Genomic DNA, 18,542 nt, shown 5'->3' on the forward strand with positions numbered 1-18,542 from the left:
CAGCCTCAGGGTTGACTTTCCTGAGTTGCTTGTATTGCTTTACTTCTTATCAGTAGCCGTTCTCACATTTATGATTCTAGAGAGGGCGTCTGCATATTTATTTCGCTTGCCATTTTTGCAAAAAATTTGATAATCGTACTCTTCCAGTTTTAATCTAAATTTTAACAATTGAGATGACGGATCCGAAACACTACTTATCCATGTTAATGACTTGTGATCCGTACATATCGTGAATTTTCAACCGAATAAACTCGATCGAAAATGTTTAACTGCCCAACATAAGGTTCAAATGGTTCAAATGGCTCTGAGCACTATGGGACTCAACATCTTAGGCCATAAGTCACTTAGAACTACTTAAACCTAACTAACCTAAGGACATCACACACACCCATGCCCGAGGCAGGATTCGAACCTGCGACCGTAGCAGTCCCGCGGTTCCGGACTGCAGCGCCAGAACCGCTAGACCATGGCGGCCGGCGCCCAACATAAGGCTAACATTTCCCTTTCTGTAGCGCTGTATGACTGTTCCGCCGTATTTAATGATGTTCTGAATCCGTAAGCAACAGGTTAATCACTATTCAGTTATCCTTGGCTCGGTACAGATCCAATAGAGCTCTGGCTAGTGTCAGTCATACCAATGAACTCTTAACTAAAGTCAGGATACTGTAATATTGGACTTAACAGTGTTTTTGCTTCAACTGTTGAAATGCTTCCTCCTGTTCCATTTCCTAATTGTATGCTACTCCTTTCTTCAGAAAATCATATAGGGGTTTTGCAATTTTACTATAATACGACAGCAGTACCCACTTAAACCCAAGCCCCTACCACGCCTTATCGGAGAAGCGAGGCAACTGTCCCCCAATTGAAGCAGCTGATCGCCGCCATATGCAGGGATGAATCCTAGTACCGGGGTTGTGATTTGAAGTATATGAGACACAACAAGAGCAAATTGAAGCACAAATTAAACACATGTTTGTTTAAAAAATACTGAGTATTCGAATCTACTTTAAAAGTATACTTAAATGAATGAAGTTTCCTAATTTCCGAAATACGTCTGCATAGAGACGCGAAATTTAAGAATGTAAGGCACTTTGCTCACAAGATGGAGCGAGTTTAAATCGAGCTATTTGCATTAGATAATTACATGAAAGTTTTAAAGTATCAGACAGTACGATTATTATTTAATTCACGTAATTTTCCTGTCAGGTCCTGTTTGCTTTTTGCCGACTACTGTGTACATTTTGCATGCTTACTTTTGTTTAGCACAGCATTGTCTACACTCGAATTTTGGTATGATTAATTGTAATAACCCATATCACTTTAAATACCGTAGGAATTTCATTCGTACATTAGTTTTTAACACTGATAGCACCTATGAAAGTGGTTGAGTTTGCAACATTTGATCAAATATTTGATCATTTACGAAGTATAATCACCACCTGACAACACATGTTAAGTATCTAAACGCAATTATTCGACCTACCTCTGAGTCATACTTAACATATATTTGATTAAAAATCTAAGTACCTATCATGTTCCTAGTTCTTCATTTAGTTCAACTTAGTACATTAACCCTGTTAGTATTTTTAGTAATTTATATGCAAATACAATATAAGTACTTGACATGCAACAAAGTACCTTTGTCAGTAATCTAACACTGCAACTTTTCCCCTATGTAACTTGCAATTTTTGTAGCAGAAAGTTTATTAGATACAGTATAAGGTGTAAATATATACATCAGGTTAGGCTATAGAACAATCTGCTGTCACCTACATTTAGCATTTGCAATTACTCGGCTTTGCAAACACTATACCTTTTTCAAATGAGTTGGAAATCCGAATACTGTCGGTATAGCATCGTCCTTCAGTTGACGTCTATTTACATAATTTTCCATGTAACTATTCTCTTCAAAATGAAGAGAGCACAGCAAATGATTTGCTGTCGGTTGGAAGTTCTCTCTCCGAGTAGCAACAATCCATTTTCGAGTTAGAAAATCATTTTTTAGGGGGAACCTAAACCAAAGCAAACGCTCATGATGTATTATTTCTCCATGAAAATACTATATACAAGTAATAGAAAGTAACAAACACCCAGAAATGACTGACCTGTGAAATGTAACATTGTTTCCGTCTTCGTCTTTGGTTCCATTCTTACTGTTACAGTTAAAAGCAGCACACGAACGAACCATGTTTACGCACTGGTTCCCTGCAAATGGCGGTTTCTATCACGTTCAATGTGGGGACGCGACACTAGCGCCAATGCGCGGTCTAGTTTTTATTTAGTAAGTCTATGCTTAAACCCAGAAAGGCTTTTAACTGTGTAGTAGTCTTTGGTGATGGGTGGTACTTTACTGCTTCGATCTTCTTTGGATCAAGTTTTAACCCCTCTGCCGTAAGAACATGCCCCAAGAAAGTAAACTCTTTTCGCAAAAATTCACATTTATCTACTTGTAACTTTAAACTGTAACGTCTTAATCTTTCAAAGACCTCCTGAAATCGACTATTATGCTCTTCTAGTGAGGAGCCAAATATTACTACGTCATCTTGCTAAATGAATACCTTTTTCAAACCCACTGGCATTCTCTTTTATTCTTAATGCCCATATGGTGTACTTAACGCTGTTTTCTCCTGGTCTTTCTCATCTAATAGCGCTAGATAATACCCCTCGGCTAAATAAAGTGTTGAGAAATACTTGACTTTTCCTGACCCATCCAAAATCTCATATATCCTAGGAAGAGGACACACATTATTAACAGATGTCTCTTTCAGACCCCTATAGTCTGCTACAGTCCGCCATTTTTGTTTCTCGCTAGTATCCATTTTCTTTGAAATCATTAAGAGGGGAAAATTACATCCATTGCTACTTGGAACGATGATATCGTCTTGCAACATTTTATCAATTTCCTCTTGCAAGACCTCTTTTTGCGCCTGTGGTATTCTGTGTGGCCTCGAACTAATTACCCAATCTTCTGATTCTGGTATTAACTCTGTTTCATGCCTAAACACATCTATGCGCGTCAATTTGTCTCTTTGCTAGTCATATAATATCATTATACTCCATACATATTTTCAGTATGGTATTTCTTTCTTCAACATTTAAGTGCTCAACTCAGATTTGCTTTTAACTTACTTGCCCTGGATTTTATATCTGGTCTCATTCTTTTTACTTACTGTACTCTAAATGCCTCTTCCTATGGCACTTCTTCGGCCACCAGTACCGGACACTTAGTTGACACACACTATTCTATAGTGTTCTGCACACTCGTTATGCCTGTGCCATCTTTTACTGATACCAATATTTCTGGTACATACACTCCTAGTCTAATTTCTTGCTTCGCAAATGATCGCTTCTGACGCAGTCCTTAAGTCTACATTCATTTTAAAAATTCCCTCTTCTCTTGGACCCATTATTATTCTTTGCCCTTCTTTCATCTCTGTCCTTACAGATTTTTTCCCGCGCTGACGTTTCCCCATTTTCGCAGCTCCAACTGACACTGGATCACCACCCTGTTTCACAGCTTCTGCCGCCATCGAACCGTCTCCAACCGCATTCGAAAACACTCTTTCCTATTTCTTGGCTCCAACCACAATAGGACCAACACATTGCTCTCTAGTGGCTCCAACCTTCTCCATGTTAAGTTTTCGCTTTTCTGCTACTCCTACCGCCATCAAACCGGCGCCTACCGTGTTCAACACACCTTTTCCTCGCTCTGCGGCTCAGATCCAGCACCTACCGTGATCGACATACCTTTTCGTCATTCTGTGGCTCCGACCAGAAATGAAAAAATACATCGCTGTCTTGCAGCTTCTACCACGCCTGCACTGGAGTAACTGTTTCTCGCAGCTTCTGCCATCTCAAAAAAAAAAAAAAAAAAAGTTCAAATTGCTCTGAGCACTATGGGACTTAACATCTGAGGTCATCAGTCCCCTAGAACTTAGAACTACTTAAACCTAACTAACCTAAGGACATCACGCACATCCATGCCCGAGGCAGGATTCGAACCTGCGACCGTAGCGCTCGCGCGGTTCCAGACTGAAGCGCCTACAACCGCTCAGCCACATCGGCAGGCCGTAATTTAGCACAGCAGTCTGTCTGATTAGGGAATACCTTCCTAATAGAATCTCCAATGGCAGATCTACCTCTGTCCCTATAACATGAACTGTGCGCTTTACTAACAGATCTCTTGTAATTCAATGCCTATAGTACCTTCCGTCTTAAGGAATGGCATCTCTCTCATCCTAACACTTGTCTTTGGATTACACAGTCCAACATTTCATGAACTTTACTTTTTAACTAAACTAATTTGTGCACCACTAGCTATTAAAAATCTTATCGGATTCCGTTTCCCTCTCGTACACCACAGTTCTACAAAACCATTCTTATTCGTGTAGCCGACACTAAATATCTTGCCTGACAAGGCACAATGTGGCTGCGCCATTACGCCTATTTTTAGTTTTCCTGCCTCTTTTTTTTCTTTTTTTTTTTGGTAACCACGCACACTCATTGCACTGTGTGGCATAATGGGTTCTCTGGCTATACTTAAACATATTTCATTACTCGATTCCGCACATGGAGCGCTGTGCCCTGGTAAATTGCACTGGGTTTTAGACACTCCGTTTATCCACAATGCCCTTTAAATTCTCGTTCGATTTCTGCTAGCCTTTCCGCGTTTTCTCATTCTAATTTCGCTAGTCTTTTTGACCTTTCCTTTACCTGCTTGGGTTCTCTTTCTGCTTCTGTCTCAGTTACTCTTACTCGTTTTTGTAGACGACAGTCTTTTGCCACGTGACTTGGCTTACCACAGTTAAAGCAAGTCAGGTTTTTAGGTCTGTCTGTCCTCAGTATTCTAACAACAGTTCTCCCTATTGGCTTTTCCTTTACTGATGCAATAGTACTTTCCTCTGTAGAGGCAATATCGACAGCCTCAGAGAGTGTTACCTCTCTCCTCTAGCCCTTACTATTGTTTTAATTCTGTCATCATAAAGTTCTTGTAAGAATATTGCCCCACCCAATCTCAGAACCAGAGGAATAATACCAGCTAACTCAGCTTCAGTCATTACACCTTCAATTGCCTCTCTAAAATGATGCTGCAAGGCACTAATGCGCAGCCCCAATGTGCAGTGCTTTCGCCACATTCTTGTCTACTTGCAAACATTTTGCAAGAGTAGTAATCTGAAGTCCGTTTGCAACCACAGTTTTCCACCAAAATCGCACAGACAGCTGACCAAGTGGTTGTCAAATTCCTGACTAATAATTTACTCCTGGCAGCTCCAATTATTCGTGCCTTAACGAACTAGAGTAACATATCATGCTGATCAGAGGTCACCAACTCAGTTTCACTGTCGCCATTATCTAGAAATTCATTTAACTGTGCTTTATTGGCATCGAAAGAGTGTGGGAATAACTTCACAGCATTACTTAAACCAGGGCTTAACAACTGGCCGGTTTCGAGCGCGAGTACTCGCGTCTGCTCAGGCACGTGCTTGCGAGCAGGTGCTAGGTCGTGGAGTAGGGAGGGAGGGGAAATGCGCGCGCACGTTTGAATAGGGCCGCAACGTGCCTATTGAATTCGCGCCGACTGTGTAACGTTTAAAGTATTACGATCAGCTCTAACAGTCACTTCGCTGGTTAAGAATCATGTCAAGTCGCCGTTGTGTAACCCCAACCATGATTTCGCAGTTCAATCCCCATTGGGAGGAATTGTATATGTTTACAGAAAAAGATGGTGTTGCAAAATGTTTAGTATGTCACAAAACGCTGAATTGGCTCTGAGCACTATGAGACTTAACATCTATGGTCATCAGTCAAACGCTGAATTCTTTTAGGAAATTTAATTTGCAGCGACATTATATGTCGTACCACGCGAAAGACTACGGAAGTGGAAAATGTGATGGACCAGATCGTGCACAGGAAGTTATTAAACTTAAAAGGAAGCTATCCGAAGAAGATCTGGACGACGACGAAGAGTGAGTTACAAAATTGCTTTGCTTTTAGCCAAGTCCCTGCGCTCCTTCACTGATCGCGATTTAATAAAAGAATGTTTGGTAGTTGCAGCGGAACATTTGTGTCCATCTCAAGTTGAAAAGTTTCGGATTGTGCCATTATCCAACATGACCGTTATGCGTCGCATACAGGACATGGCAGACGACGTCCAGAGCCAGCTTGCAAATATGTGTAAGGATTTTATGGCGTATTCTCTAGCTCTGGACGAAGGTGTTGATACCACTGGAACAGCGCAGCTTGCCATATTTATTAGAGGTGTTAATAGAGATCTTCAGGTGAGGGAGAAGCTCCTCGATGTAGTAGCCATGAAGAACACTACAACCGGAGGTGATATTTTAAGTAGTGTTGAAGAAAGTGTTGAAAATATAGGATTGTCGTGGAATTCTTTAGTTTCAGTGTTTACAGACGGTGCACCAGCGATGACAGGGAAAAAATCAGGTTTCGTTGCGCTGTTGAAGGAGAAAATGCAAAAACTGACCGTGCCGAATGAAATAAGGGGCGTTCACTGTGTGATCCACCAGGAAAACGTATGTGCAAAGAGTATCACTCTAAAAAATGTGATGAGTGTTGTTGTGCGTACAACCAATTATATAAGGAAGCATGGGCTACAACACAGGCAATTTAAAAGCTTTCTTGAGGATGTAGAAAGCCAGTATGGTAGCCTGCCTTATTACAGCGAGGTCCGCTGGCTTAGTCGTGGCGAATTATTAAATCGATTTTTTTGCCTATTAGATGAGATAAATATGTTCATGGATATAAATAACATGTGTGTTCCTGAATTGAAAGAGCCTTCATGGAAATGTGATCTCGCGTTCTTAGCAGATTTAACTAGCCATCTGAATGCTTTGAACATTTCACTACACGGTAAAGATCTGCTAATTACTCATTTCATAGATCGAATACGAGCTTTTAAAATGAAATTGACCCTTTGGGTGAGTCAGCTGGAAACTGGAAATCTAGCTCATTTTCCTAAGTTATCATCCATGCAAGATGTTCACAAAGACTGTGAACGTTATTCACATAGTTTAGTTGCCCTTAAGGAAGAATTTGATCAACGCTTTCAAGATCTGACAGCACTAGACAGTGCGAATATTGAAGAGATTCGTCCAGAGCTGCAACTAGAAATTATTGACCTGCAGTGTGACAAAGAATACAGAGACAAATTTCAGAACAAGAAAAACATTTTGGAATTCTACAGACACTTCCCGCAGGATAGATTTCCTCGTTTGCACAAACTGGCGGCTACAATAATATCAATGTTCGGTTCCACGTATGTTTGTTAATAACTGTTATCTGCAACGAAATGTAACAAGACGCGCCTGAGAAACGCATTGTCTGATCGAAATTTAAACTGCACGTTGCGCCTACAATGCACAAGATCAATTACTCCGAACATAGACGCAATTGTAAAGGGCAAAAAGTACAAGATAACCGAGAATCCCACACTTCAGTGACACCTTTTATTGTGTAACAGTTCAGAAATTAATACGAATGTAGAGGCATATACTAAGCTAATAAAATTATGTGGCACGTGTACATTTTCGTTTATTTGTTTCATTTGTCACAGTAATAATTCGTGAGTGATATCCCTGCAGGCGGCCGCGGCAGCTATTGTGTGCCCCACGTGACTCCCCCCACTCTCCGCTCTCGTCCGGTAGTGGGGGTAGCGTGCTCGCGCTGCTCCGTGCTCGCGCCTTGCTGCTCACAGCTTGCTCCGCGAGCACGTATGTTGTGACGCCGTGACTTAAACTAATGTACTGCCTAACTGGTGACGATTGCGCAACATTACCACCACTTATTTCTGCCTGCTCGTGTGACTGCATGCTGTACCAACCTTTTTCTTACCTTATTTGTATTTTTGTGGAGTCTGCGCCGCCTCTCTCATCGCGTCGCCTCCTAGCCACGCTGTTAGCGCTGCCGGCCCAGACCTGGCTGCCACGCGCTTACGATTATGTTATCTTCTCCCCTGCTGCTGCCGGACCCTTCTGGCCCATCTGCTGAGAGCTGTCGCCGCCCCCCTCTCTGGAACTGCGTCCTCCTGCCTCTGCTGCCAACTCGCCTCCCACAAAGTCGAACTCACGCTATGGCGGGTCTCTCTGGCCCATCCGAAGATCTCGCGCGGCTACCTCTCTAGATTGTCGTGCTGTCACGCCTCGTTGTCGACCCGCCTCTCATATAGTCGAACCCAAGCTATAACGGACCTCCCCGGCCTGTCAGAATCGTCTTCTTTGGCATCTCTACTTTCTTCGCCTCAAGACACCTACTACACCTTCATCATCATCATCAGTGTTCTGCCTAAAGGCAGGTTTTCACATGGTAGTTCTACAGGCTGTCCGGTCTTCTGCCATTCTCTTCAGGTCTGCATAATTTCATCTTCCCTTTATGTCATCTATCACCTTGTATCTTCTTCTTCCTCTCAGTCTTCTCCCACAAACCAATCCTTCCAAAGCATCTACTAGCAAGCTCTCCCTTCTCAATTAATGTCCCAACCAGTTCTTTTTCCTTTCTCTTACAACCTTGAGCAGACATCTTCTCTCACCAACCCTTTCCAATACTCTTTCATTACTCACTCTTTCCATCCAGCTTATTCTCTCCACTCTCCTTCACATCCACATCTCAAATGCTTCTAACCTTTTTTCATCCACTCGTCTCAGTGTCCGTGTTTCTGCCCCATATAGTGCCACACTCCAAACAAAACATTTGCCAAGCCTTTTTTTTTTCTTTCTGTTGAATGCCTCCTTTGCTATGGCAATTCGAGTTTTCACCTCCTGGTGACATCTCAAGTCTTCAGTTATTGTGCTTCCGAGATATTTAAATTGACTTACTTGGCTAATGGTAGATTGTCCTATTTTAATATTGGACAGTCTGCGTTTTGTACTGATGACCATACTATTTGTTTTCGCTGTCTTTATTTGTATCCCATATTCCACACAAGCTTCACTCAGATCTTTGAGCATGTTATTCACTGTCCGCTCACTTTCTGCCAGTAATACCATGTCATCAGCAAATGCCGGCCGCGGTGGTCTAGCGATTCTGGCGCTGCAGTCCGGAACCGCGAGCCTGCTACGGTCGCAGGTTCGAATCCTGCCTCGGGCTGGGTGTGTGTGATGTCCGTAGGTTAGTTAGGTTTAAGTAGTTCTAGGTTCTAGGGGACTTATGACCTAAGATGTTGAGTCCCATAGTGCTCATAGCCATTTGAACCACTTTTATCATCAGCAAATCTTATACATTCTATTCTCTTTCCACCAATACATATTCCTCTTTTCCCATCTAAACTTTCCGCAATAATCTCTTCAAGGTATACGTTAAACAATAGTGGGGAATGGCAACAACCTTGTCTAACACCTCGTCCAATGCTGCTTCCTTCTGATATTTCATTTCCAATCCTTATCCTTACTTTCTGGTGTAAATATAGATTCTGTATCAGCCGTCTCTCTTTCCAATCTACTCCTTTCCTCTTCAAGATATCCACCAGCTTGTTCCACTGAACTCTGTCAAAAGCCTTTTCTAAATCTACACTCCTGGAAATGGAAAAAAGAACACATTGACACCGGTGTGTCAGACCCACCATACTTGCTGCGGACACTGCGAGAGGGCTGTACAAGCAATGATCACACGCACGGCACAGCGGACACACCAGGAACCGCGGTGTTGGCCGTCGAATGGCGCTAGCTGCGCAGCATTTGTGCACCGCCGCCGTCAGTGTCAGCCAGTTTGCCGTGGCATACGGAGCTCCATCGCAGTCTTTAACACTGGTAGCATGCCGCGACAGCGTGGACGTGAACCGTATGTGCAGTTGACGGACTTTGAGCGAGGGCGTATAGTGGGCATGCGGGAGGCCGGGTGGACGTACCGCCGAATTGCTCAACACGTGGGGCGTGAGGTCTCCACAGTACATCGATGTTGTCGCCAGTGGTCGGCGGAAGGTGCACGTGCCCGTCGACCTGGGACCGGACCGCAGCGACGCACGGATGCACGCCAAGACCGTAGGATCCTACGCAGTGCCGTAGGGGACCGCACCGCCACTTCCCAGCAAATTAGGGACACTGTTCCTCCTGGGGTATCGGCGAGGACCATTCGCAACCGTCTCCATGAAGCTGGGCTACGGTCCCGCACACCGTTAGGCCGTCTTCCGCTCACGCCCCAACATCGTGCAGCCCGCCTCCAGTGGTGTCGCGACAGGCGTGAATGGAGGGACGAATGGAGACGTGTCGTCTTCAGCGATGAGAGTCGCTTCTGCCTTGGTGCCAATGATGGTCGTATGCGTGTTTGGCGCCGTGCAGGTGAGCGCCACAATCAGGACTGCATACTACCGAGGCACACAGGGCCAACACCCGGCATCATGGTGTGGGGAGCGATCTCCTACACTGGCCGTACACCACTGATGATCGTCGAGGGGACACTGAATAGTGCACGGTACATCCAAACCGTCATCGAACCCATCGTTCTACCATTCCTAGACCGGCAAGGGAACTTGCTGTTCCAACAGGACAATGCACGTCCGCATGTATCCCGTGCCACCCAACGTGCTCTAGAAGGTGTAAGTCAACTACCCTGGCCAGCAAGATCTCCGGATCTGTCCCCCATTGAGCATGTTTGGGACTGGATGAAGCGTCGTCTCAAGCGGTCTGCACGTCCAGCACGAACGCTGGTCCAACTGAGGCGCCAGGTGGAAATGGCATGGCAAGCCGTTCCACAGGACTACATCCAGCATCTCTACGATCGTCTCCATGGGAGAATAGCAGCCTGCATTGCTGCGAAAGGTGGATATACACTGTACTAGTGCCGACATTGTGCATGCTCTGTTGCCTGTGTCTATGTGCCTGTGGTTCTGTCAGTGTGATCATGTGATGTATCTGACCCCAGGAATGTGTCAATAAAGTTTCCCCTTCCTGGGACAATGAATTCACGGTGTTCTTATTTCAATTTCCAGGAGTGTATAAAGACAGCAAAGATTTCTCTACCCTTTTCCAAAGGGGTACTACACCTTGTCTCAGTTTTATATTTCAAAGCTGTTAGTTTTTTCCTATCTTTGGGCGGAGTACCATCAAAAGTTGACACTGTCCTACACCTATTTCTCAAGTCTGTGGTCTAGCTAATTGTAGTACTGCACAGAAATACAGTAAGGCTGCGGCTGTTTTTAACCAAAACATGACAGAAGGGATACATAGTTTGTGCTAATAGCACAGAATAGGGGTGTCTATTTTTGCCAGTGCCACACCTGGCAGCAAAATTTAATTTTATTGTATTTGTATTGTCCTACGAGTGGATCAGGATGGGAGCTGACACTGTCTCCAAGCTGGAATATTTTCAGATGAGGAAACTAGGTGGGAAAAGGGCGAAGAACTGAATAATAAGTGAGACTGAACTGCAAAGTAGGATTGGAAACTACTGTCGAATTAATGATGACTAACTGAAACCCTCAGCTGCCGACAGGTGTTGTTGATATACCTCGATGTGGACGGCTGAAAATGTGTGCCCCGACCGGGACTCTAACCCGGGATCTCCTGCTTACATGGCAGACGCTCTATCCAGCTGAGCCACCGAGGACACAGATGAATAGCGCGACTGCAGGGACTTATCCCTTGCACGCTTCCCGTGAGACTCACATTCCCAACTGTCCACAGTTCTACATATGTAATGTACCTTATAGACATTTGCCCATTCACTCATTACTCGCGCACGCTTTGGCGATTCCTGTAAGAGTTTGGGCAACCTGTGCGCATTCGCACAGACGAAGGTCAATGGCTGGGTAGCCTTTAACTATATATATGAAGACAGTAACTGTTCTCGAAAGAACAGAATACTGTTGATGACCGAGCAGCTTTTCCCTGGAATAAATGATGACTAACTGAAACCCTCAGATGCCGACAGGTGTTGTTGATATACCTCGATGTGGACAGCTGAAAATGTGTGCCCCGACCGGGACTCGAACCCGGGATCTCCTGCTGCTGTCGGCAGCTGAGGGTTTCAGTTACGGTTCTAGGCGCGCAGTCCGGAACCGTGCGACTGCTACGGTCGCAGGTTCGACTCCTGCCTCGGGCATGGATGTGTGTGATGTCCTTAGGTTAGTTAGGTTTAAGTAGTTCTAAGTTCTAGGGGACTGATGACCACAGCTGTTAAGTCCCATAGTGCTCAGAGCCATTTGAACCATTTGGTTTCAGTTAGTCATCATTTATTCCAGGGAAAAGCTGCACGGTCATCAACAGTATTCTGTTCTTTCGAGAACAGTTACTGTCTTCATATATATACTGTCGAATTCTACGAGGCACTAACACGTTGACTATGTTGTGTAATCCTGCATGTACCCTGTGCAGCTAAGGGCAACAGCCACGACCAACGCCGGCCTTGGCCGCAGCTACTGCGACCAGAACTGTGGCTGGCCTGTTTGGCAGGGAAGTCGGTTGACCGCAGCTCAGTCGCACGATGGAGATTAAGGAGTCAGCAATGGCTATGTACCTCTGGCATCGTCAGAAGATACTGGGTACATCCTATGTTGCAATCCCGCTCTACAATCGGAATGTTTGTTACTTTTTTGTGCCGCGAGCAACTAAGTCCCGTTCCAGGGGCACAGTAATGCGGATTCAGCGTCTTAGGCAGACTGCAGTCAGAATCGGAATCTGGAACACCAGCAGCGCCGGCGGCACCACTTATATCGGCTCGCACGACGTTCCTCCCACTCGATCCCGTGCTGTCCTCCTGACCTCAGTTCTTTCCAGAAGCTTTTATGCTTCTATCATGAACCCAATGCTGCCCAACTGCCTTAGCGTCCTTACTGAAGCAGTGATCCAACTTGTTAGCCGGTATATACTCATATACCAACTACATGAGCTGCTTCTTCCTGACTGTTTGCTGATTCTTTTTCCAGCTCATCTGAGAAAATCCCATAAATGTCCCAGTGATGATGGTACAGTGCCCTAAAAGAAAACACAACCTATGACCTCAATATTTTGAACACATCCTATGTACTTCTACACTACTGGCCATTAAAACTGCTACACCAAGAAGAAATGCAGATGATAAACGGGCATTCATTGGACAAATAAATTATACTAGAACTGACATGTGATTACATTTTCAGGCAATTTTGGTGCATAGATCCTGAGAAATCAGTACCCAGAACAACCACCTCTGGCCGTAATAATGGCCTTGATATGCCTGGGCATTAAGTCAAACAGAGCTTGGATGGCGTGTACAGATACAGCTGCCCCTGCAGCTTCAACACGATACCACAGTTCATCAAGAGTAGTGACTGGCGTATTGTGACGAGCCAGTTGCTCGGCCACCATTGACCAGACGTTTTCAATTGGTGAGAGATCTGGAGAATGTGCTGGGCAGGGCAGCAGTCGAACATTTTCTGTATCCAGAAAGGCTCGTACAGGACCTGCAACATGCGATCGTGCATTAGGCCTATCCTGCTGAAATGTAGGTTTTCGCAGGGATCGAATGAAGGGCAGGGCCATGGGTCGTAACACATCTGAAATGTGACGTCCACTGTTCAAAGTGCCGTCAATGCGAACAAGAAGTGACCGAGAAGTGTAACCAATGACACCCCGTACCATCACGCCGGGTACGCCAGTATGGCGATGACGAATACACGTTTCCAATGTGCGTTCACCGCGATGTCACCAAACACGGATGCGACCATCATTATGCTGTAAACAGAACTTGGATTCATTCGAAAAAATGACGTTTTGCCATTCGTGATCCCAGGTTCGTCTTTGAGTACATCGTCGCAGGCGCTCCTGTCTGTGATGCAGCGTCAAGGGTAACCGCAGCCATGGTCTCCAAGCTGATAGTCCATGCAGTTGCAAACGTCGTCGAACTGTTCGTGCAGATGGTTGTTGTCTTGCAAACGTCCCCATCTGTTGACTCAGGGATCGAGACGTGGCTGCACGATCCGTTACAGCCATGCGGATAAGATGCCTGTTATCTCGACTGCTAGTGATACGAGGCCACTGGGATCTAGCACGGCGTTCCGTATTACCCTACTGAACACACCGATTCCACATTCTGCTAACAGTCATTGGATGTCGACCAACGCGAGCAGCAATGTCGCGGTGCGATAAACTGCAATCGCGACGGGCTACAGTCCGACCTTCATCAAAGTCGGAAACGTGATGGTACGCATTTCTCCTCCTTACACGAGGCATCACAACGTTTCACGAGGCAACGCCGATGAACTGCTGTTTGTGTATGAGAAATCGGTTGGAAACTTTCCTCATGTCAGCATGTTGTAGGTGTCGCCACCGGCGCCAACCTTCTGTGAATGGTCTGAAACACTAATCATTTGCGTATCACAGCATCTTCTTCCTGTCGGTTAAATTTCACATCTGTAGCACGTCATCTTCGTGGGTGTAGCAATTTTAATGTATATAGTACGTTTAACAAGGAAACTCCAAAAACTAGTTCTCTACTCTGAGCTTTCAGTACTACCTTAAAGTAGACTCCTTTGTACCAAGAGCAGCGGCAATCTTTCGTTTGCTTTCTCCATTTTCGATTCCTTGTCTTGCCTCATCGAGTTGCTTTTCAGTAAAGATGATCTTCCTGTCTGATTTTCGAACACAGTTTGATGTCATTGTGTAAAACCTGTCCTTCAGACTACACAACACACGCAAGATGGTACAAATTAGCGGTTGTGCCCCAAAGAGTAGGGATACACTCCTTGGGGATCTTATACGCGCGCTTTTCGTGCAGTAACAACGATTCCAAGCAAAGTCAACAGATGGCAGCATACATCACATTTGCAAAACATGCTGATGCAGTATGGTAGGCCGAAAACCAGCCTTTCAAAATGCGGTCAAGAATTAAAGACTATTTCTCGAGTATTCTGTGAATAACTTATGCAACAGAGTGCCAGATTTACATCAAGAAAACTGAAAAGTGATTCTTACCTGTTTCGCTTCGGAAATACGGGATTCCTTCGTACAACTTCTACAAGGTGTTTCTGACACCACACTGGTCGTAACTACGTCAGTGGCGACCTGATCAGTTTAGCCAACTATCAGGAGTACAAGCTACACTCTCTTTGGGTGCGTGCATTCTCCGATGCGTTTGCCCTAGGTCTTCCAACCAATCAGAATTGACAACACACTATAGGTATTCTGCTCTTCAGATGTCGTAAATAAGTGGAGCAGTCTCCAGATTTCACGAAGAGAGCTGCGTCGTCATACAGTGATGTGATAGATTGTAGCTATTGGTGTATTCCCACCCACAGTCTGTCCTTGCGGTATCACTGGATCACTGGAATGATCAATGGCTCAATGGATGTCGCGTATGTTGGAGTCCAATACTGACATTGACTGTGCTGTCTGTAACCCTCAGTGCACTGCCGTTGCTCAGAGCCACCACAACAGAGAGAGAGGAACGGAATGGATTTCAGATGCATAAATATCAATACAGAACAGCGGCATTCTCGCTATCTATTCACATGTCGCGAAAACAACAGTCATTTTTATACCTCATTTGTTCGTCCTCGTTATTTTGTAACATCCGACAGAGTCAATCTACGAACTCTGTCTACGATACTGTTGCCGATGACACATGAGCAAACTGCCGAGGTCGTAACTCTATAACAATCATTTTTATTTCTTTTCCTCAAGTTTACGTATTTTCAATCAGTTTAGTAATTTTACCAGGTTTCTCCGTAATTTCAACGCATTTACCCAATTACTCGAGTTCAAAACCACAACTCTTGACGACTTCTCACAAAACATCTCATCACGTCGATCTCGTGATGCTATCAGTCAATGACACTGCAGCATGGTTCTCAATTTCTCCATTACCTTGAAAGCGCCATATACATGTGGACATGTCGTGAATCCTACATCACATGACACAAATTCTGTTTCGTAGTGTGGGAAATAGCCAGGAGCACAGAGGAGGTTCAAAAACTGCGTTGCTTAGTCGAAGCACTGTACCAGTTCGGTAAGATTTTATTATGATTCACCATCTCCCCCTATGTGTATGGGTGTCACAAAGTATACTCGCATTTGTAGGGTACAGTCAGAGACTGAAAGATGTCACCAACACCTTTGGTGTTTACCACCCTAACAAAGGAATTATATCCATAGCAGCAGACGGTCCTCTATTTCGATATGACCTGCCACTTCGTTGAACCTATCGGCTAAGCATTCTGAGCAAATCTCTAGATGGTCTCTCTCTCTATATGCACCTCATAACTCTTCCTCTGTCTTTAACAAACCCTCCATGTATCACTGCCTCTGATTTACTTTGGAACTGATCAGAAGTAGGTGGGCACTATGCCTGCTACATTCGACATCTCATGAAGGAACAGAATGAGCTGAGTTCCACATAATCAATACACTTCAATATTTTGCTTTCAGAAAAAGTATAACTTGTGTTCCAAAGTTGTACAACCGACTGAAGCTACTGATGGTACTCTCATTCCTGTACTGTAACTGCTGCTCTGGGAAGACTGTCTCGTACCAGTCTTACTCACATCACCCATCGAATAACACACGATCTCACTAGCTGCATACACGCCAAGGAGGTTAGCACTGCTTATTGCCGGCCGGAGTGGCCGAGCGGTTCTAGGCGCTACAGTCTGGAACCGCGCGACCGCTACAGTCGCAGGTTCGAATCCTGCCTCGGGCATGGATGTGTGTGATGTCCTTAGGTTAGTTAGGTTTAAGTAGTTCTAAGTTCAAGGGGACTGATGACCTCAGAAGTTAAGTCCCATAGTGCTCAGAGCCATTTGAGCCATTTTGAACTCCTTATTAGTGTATCGTCGATACGAGACTGATACATTTGAGAGTGTTGTCGTGAAATCACAGACGATTAAGAAGAAGAAGAAACGTGTGGTTTATGCATGATGGAGTGTTTGGATTCCATATCAGAAGGTACTGGAAAGAGAGAAATTGTCGTAGAACACAAACACACATTCCTAAGCTATATGGTTCTGCACTTGAACATGCTATAATGTTAAAGCAGTGTCGTTTCTGGTATATTAGTCACATGGAATACAGAGCTGTTAATATCCCAATGCAGGAAATATGTTTCAACACTTGACATACATTCATCCTGCAACTTTTCTATCCCACTCAATACATTAAGAATCTTTAGATGACAAAACTACTACCTTTCACACCAAAGGAAAAAAAAACATAGATTCTTTATAATACATGCACTATATAGCTTACTGAAGGTGTATAGCACCTATTGTTCACATCTGATGACGGTTTGGAAATTATGCTATGCTTGCATCAGTCATATAAAATGATCATCAGCAATGGAAAATGCGTGAAACAATGACATCATATGAGGGATTAGACACGACATGTGAAATTACTCACCACACTGCACTAACTCTGTGAATAGGACACAGTGTCTTCCACACACAACATTTGTCAAGAGTGAGTTTATGTTCAAGATGTGGCAAGGAAATGGAGTACTTCACATACATCTTTGTTCCTCTAGAGGATGGTACTGAAATAGGTTTACCAGTGGTTTGGTAGACATGATTCATTATACATGCGTTTAAAGTCCTCTGCTGACTGTGGTATGGGGAAGTTTGCTGATAACAATTGAATGTAGACAGCACTCTAGGTCACACACAGAACATGCAGTTGTATACGAGTCAAACAGAGGTTATAGCACACTAACGATATAGCCCAAGAGAACAGCAGAATAGAAATGGTTAAATGTGTGATAAACGACCTGCTGCAACATCTCCCTCTCTCTACAATATATCATCAAACTACTGTTAAATCCTATTTTATTACAACCCCTCTCAACCAATTACATCATCTACTTTTTATCATCCTTTAAGATAAATCCATGTCAATTTAGAGGCAGATGGTTCTCTTTTCTAAGAAATCATTCAAGACGGCAGTCAATTTGCATGTATTCTATTACCTCAGCAGACATACAGCAGAATGTTATTAAAAACCATGCATCAACTATTCTGCAAGGTAATTTGTTGGCTTATAACGGTACAGCCTCCCCCAGGACTCGTATGAAATGTCCGATACCACCTTTTTTATATGCATCGGATAGTTATCAGACAATTCAGTGATTCTTAAGGCCTTGTATGCGTCTCTTTATTATATCATTCTGTCCTATTTGATAAAAAAAAAACCTGATATTCATTGCCAAGGCGTGTGGAATGTTCTGGAAGGACGTGTGTTGTCGTAATTATCGGTGGATTGTTGTCATTGATAAAATTATATACATATACTAAATTAAGTAACTAATCAAGAAATTGAAGTAGGGAGTCCTTAGCAAAAAATAACCAGAGACTGCAGAGATGTTAGCATGATAAATCAATGCTTCTAATTAACAAAATGGTCATCTAAAAATCCAGTAACAAAAGAACACACTATCTTGAGAAACAGCTTAAAAGTTATTACCAAGCGATGTATTTTCGTTTGTTATTTACTTTTATGTCTTCCTCTGTAATTAATATTCTTTGTAATTACAATTCTAATTAACACTCCAATTGTTTACATCTCACAGTTTTCCAATTTCCAGAATTTGAGGCCTTATTTGTGAATTTTAAATATGTAATCAGATAAAGC

General features: G+C 43.8%; 1 non-coding gene across 1 annotated transcript; it reads right to left on the minus strand.

Moving 5' to 3' along the window:
- Positions 1 to 11,479: 11,479 nt before the first annotated feature.
- Positions 11,480 to 11,553, minus strand: Trnat-ugu (transfer RNA threonine (anticodon UGU)). Its single transcript has one exon. It is a non-coding gene; the product is annotated as a tRNA-Thr (tRNA).
- Positions 11,554 to 18,542: the final 6,989 nt, after the last annotated feature.

Source organism: Schistocerca cancellata, chromosome 1 (genome assembly GCF_023864275.1).
Source record: "Schistocerca cancellata isolate TAMUIC-IGC-003103 chromosome 1, iqSchCanc2.1, whole genome shotgun sequence".
NCBI lineage: Eukaryota > Metazoa > Arthropoda > Insecta > Orthoptera > Acrididae > Schistocerca > Schistocerca cancellata.